At 33.0% G+C, this 4,453-nt stretch overlaps 1 pseudogene; it reads right to left on the bottom strand.

Moving 5' to 3' along the window:
* Positions 1-1,616: 1,616 nt before the first annotated feature.
* Positions 1,617-1,737, bottom strand: LOC111812835 (annotated as a pseudogene).
* Between the last annotated feature and the right edge of the window lie 2,716 nt (positions 1,738-4,453).

The raw sequence follows: 4,453 nt of genomic DNA, 5'->3' as shown, positions 1-4,453 counted from the left end.
CAGAACCAGGGATTGAACTTAAGCCTTGCACTGGCCAGGCAAGCACGCATTCTACTGAGCCATCTCCCTGGCCCCAGAAAACTTTTTAAACAGATACATTTAACAAGGCTACCAAGTTAATACAAAAGAGCAGCATTTTATGTATCAATAATGAACTTTCTGAGAAAGAAAACTAGAAAGCAGTCCAACATAAAAATAGTTAAAAAATATACCTTGGAATAAACTAATCAGGAAAATAAAGAATCTCTACAATAAAAAGAATAAAATATTTATGAAAGAGATAAGATACACTTGGCACTCAAGCATAGAAAAAATCTTATGCTTAGTGACTGGTAAAATTAATATTATAAAATGTCCATAGTACCCAAAATTATCTGCTGGTCCAGCTCAGTATCCATCAAAATGTCAATGACAGATGGATAAAGAAAATGTGATATATACACACAATGCAGTGCTACTGTACCATAAAGAAAGATTAACTTGAATCATTTGTAGAGTGAATGTACCTTGAGACCATTAGGTTAAGTGCTATAAATCAGACACACAAGCTTGAATACCACATGAGAAACCTAAAGTATAAGCAAGAGTAAAAGAAATGATAGGTAACAGCATAGTGAGATCAAGCTTTCTCAAATGAGAAAAGGATCAAAAAATGGAGAAGGAGGGAGGCAAGGAAGGAAGAAGAAACAAAGAAAAGGAGTTGAGATGTATTTCATATGGGTACCAACATAAGAATGTATACAGTGTGTGCTGCAAGTATGTATTAATAAATAAAACCTTGAAAAAGTTTTATGATACAAAAACTGATGCAAAAAATATCAATGACATTCATCACAGGAATAAAAAAATAATCCTAAAATTCTTATGAAAGCACAAAACACCCAGAAAAGAAGAAAATCTGAGCGCAAAGAACAAAGCTAGAGGTAGCACCATATCTGAGTGCAAACATACTATAAATTTATAGCAACTAAAAGAGCATGGTACTGGAACTAAAATGGTCATAGAGACCAAGGCAGCTAAGAATTAGAGCCAGAAACTAATATATGAAGCTTCAGCCAAAGGACTTCCAACTCAGTTACTAAGAATACACTTAAAAGCTCCATCTTTTCAATACAAATTCTGGGTAAAATGAATATATATATATATATATATATATATTTTGTATATATATATATATATATATATATATATATATATATATATATATATATATATATGCAAAAGAATGAAAGCAGACTCTCCTTTCTTTCCATATACAAAACTCAATTCAAAATTCCTCAAATATCTATATATAAGACCTGAAAATGTAACATCTAGAAGGAGTCATAGGGAAAACACTTTGTATTCATTGTTATAGATAATAACTGTTTTGAATTAAACCCTAAAGCATAGGGAACAAAAACTAAAAATAGATGAAGGGGATTATATTAAACAAAAAGTTCTCTGCACAGCAAACAGTCAAAGATGAGACAAACTACATGATGGGTAAATAAATTGTGTTTTAAACATCATCACTTTTATTTGCATTAGATTATTAATTTTTTGTTTTTACTTTCTTTTTTTGAGGTAATCTCACTATACAATCTAAACTTAATTTCTCTTGCCTCAGCCTCAGTAATATTCCTTCTTTTATGTACCAAAACTCATACCAAACAATGTGTGATGAATTGAAAAAGAGGATTTTTTTTTGCACCTGTTCATTTAAGTTTTATTCCACAAAAGACAGAAACACAGGTAAATAAATTTGTAATAATATCTACAGAAAATGACTCTTTTATAGCCTTCTAATTATTGGTTTTGCTTTGTTTTTCTGATTGTGAAGTGGTATACAATCAAGCAGTTACATTGCAACCAGTTAAAATTGGTTTAAATGGCATAGAGTAATAAGGAAAACTAAACAAAAGAATCTCCATCCTCTAACCCAGGAAAAAAATCACTTAAATGTTGCTTCCCATCTTGTTAAAGAGAATTCTGAATACTTGTCCTATAGTTAATAGTATGTCCTGTAAAGCCACTGTGACTCTCTCCCAGTGAAAGGTGTGGATGTTAGACTGGGATAACTATTTTTCTGATTTATGGTTTTAAGAAGATAATAATGTTCGTGCTGAGATAGATAAAAAAGTGTGTGAGGGGGGCGGTATTTCTGGGGAGAATGGCCTGGGAAAGTCCTTCAGGGAAAGGGACTCTCAGCAGAGGGTTCAGGAGTGAGCAGGGTGGCAAAACACATTTCTAGGAGAGGGAAGCAGGTCCCACCATGGGCCCAACCCAGTTTCCACACTTAGAGCTCAGTGGATAAAATGGAGGAGAATGACAGGAGCTATGGAGCGTGGATAGATACAGGTTCATGAGGCTTTGAATAGCTCAGCAAGGCTTTGCATACCTTGGTAAGGAGTTCAATTTTCAAAATTTTTTCTTGAGAAATAAAATGAAGCAACTATGTTTTGGACAAAGGGCTAAAATTGTGAGTGAAATAAACTTAGATTTGACTTGAGTAACTGGGTGGTGTAACCTGAGTAAAATGAAGATGGCCAGGTGACCGAGGAGGGAGGAGTACCTGGGGTTCAAAGTTCGGTTTCTTCTACATTGGACATATGGTACTTTTCAGACATTTAAGTGCAGGGATCTTTGAAAGTCTGAAGATCAGAGTGGAGAGTTGGACTAGAGATAACTATTTGCTAGGCATTAGCATAGTCTTTATACCACAGCAACGACAATGAGGCACTTAGGGATAGAGTGTGGAGAAAGAAAAAGGGTCCAGACTTACCCTCTGAAAAATCTATATGGAACCAATCTGTTCCTATCCATCTTATTTTGAAATTCTGCATCATTTTTATTGTTTTTTACCCTCTCTGTAAACTAAAAAGTAAGAACTAATATTTTATTTATTCAGGGATTGTAAGTCTCAATATTCTAGAAAAGTCAGTTTTCATAAAATAAACATTCAATATAACTCCTGCCATAATCTCTGACACTATGTTTAGAAGTGAAAAACTTGATCCTAAAATGAATATGGAAATGAAAAGGTCAAGAACAGTAACACATTAGAAAAAAAGCAAATTTGGATATTTGTGGTACTTGTTAGCTCAAAAATTTAAAAAAGTATGTAAGTGTCATAGAATAGGGAATCCTGAAGGGAACTCATGTTAAATGTGAATAGAATTTGCAGGAAGCAGAAGAAAACACAAAAATCTTTTCCATCCATTGAAGGAAAGTGCTTTTTCTCATAAGTGCTGACAGAATCAACTGCATATTTATGTGGAAAATAAAACCCTGTAATTCCAACCTCACATGAAAAAAGCGAAAATCATCAGATATATTATGGATCTGAATGAAAAAGATTAACAAGCAGATCTAAATGCTATTATGAAAATACTATTATGACCCTTGAGAAGCCACAGATTTCTAAAACATTAAACACACACAAACCATGTAAATAAATGTATTAAATGGGTTGCCTGAGTATACAGCATAAAATGTCAATGAATAGATGACAATGGAGTAGCCCTATGCACCTGCTAAAACAGAAAACACAGGCAAAGCAAATCAAAGCCTCTGACAGTTTCAAGTGCTGTCACTGGTGATCTCTCTTCCACCACTTACGAATAGTACAGTTACTTTGAGAAACTATTGGGCAACATCTATTGCAAGAAATCTGTGCTCACCCAGGACCAAATATCCCATAAAAAATGAATGCAAATATCCATCAAAAGGTATCTATGGAAAGGTATGTATTCATAGTAAATCTTTATTCATAATAAATCCAAACTAGAAAGAGTTAAAACATCTATTAATAGTAGAAGGCTAAATGTGTTACATTTATACCATGGAGCATATACAGCAAAGAAATGCCTTACTATATGAACCCATAAAACATTTTGGTGATTTACTATACATTTTTTGACTCTGAATGACTCCACTTATAGAAAATACAAAAACTTGTAGAATAAACTTATAATGGTAGATATCAGAATAGTTGTTACTTTTTCATTGGTTATTATTTGAAGGAGACCAGAAAGAGTTCTGGGTTGCTGGTTGTGCCTACTACTTAAGCTAGATTGGAGGTATGATTTGCTTAATGTTTAAAAAGTTTAAGGAATTTTATACTTATAATTTGTATGTTTCACAGCATGAATGCTATACTTAAGAAAGTATTTCAGAGTCAAACTAGCAAAGAGAATATTCTTTTTTCCCATAATTTTATTGATAAACAAATAGCAATAAGACAGTTTCAATTCAAATTGGTAGCACAGTTTTAATAATTAACACATTGCATACATTCTTCAGAGTGCTTAATTGCTGTACAAGATGCGGACACGATATCGTATTTACAAACACCATTAGAACAAATCACTCCATTAAGAGAATGTAACTATATATCTATCCTAACCACTTTGAATACACAGATACAAAATGGACATTCATCTGTATCCCCTTTTTTGTTAAGTTCCGTTAT

This window comes from Octodon degus, unplaced genomic scaffold, assembly GCF_000260255.1.
Source record: "Octodon degus isolate 3935 unplaced genomic scaffold, OctDeg1.0 scaffold00145, whole genome shotgun sequence".
Taxonomy (NCBI): domain Eukaryota; kingdom Metazoa; phylum Chordata; class Mammalia; order Rodentia; family Octodontidae; genus Octodon; species Octodon degus.
The sequence above is the reverse complement of the archived record's forward strand: the minus strand, read 5'-3'. Positions and strand labels throughout refer to the sequence as shown.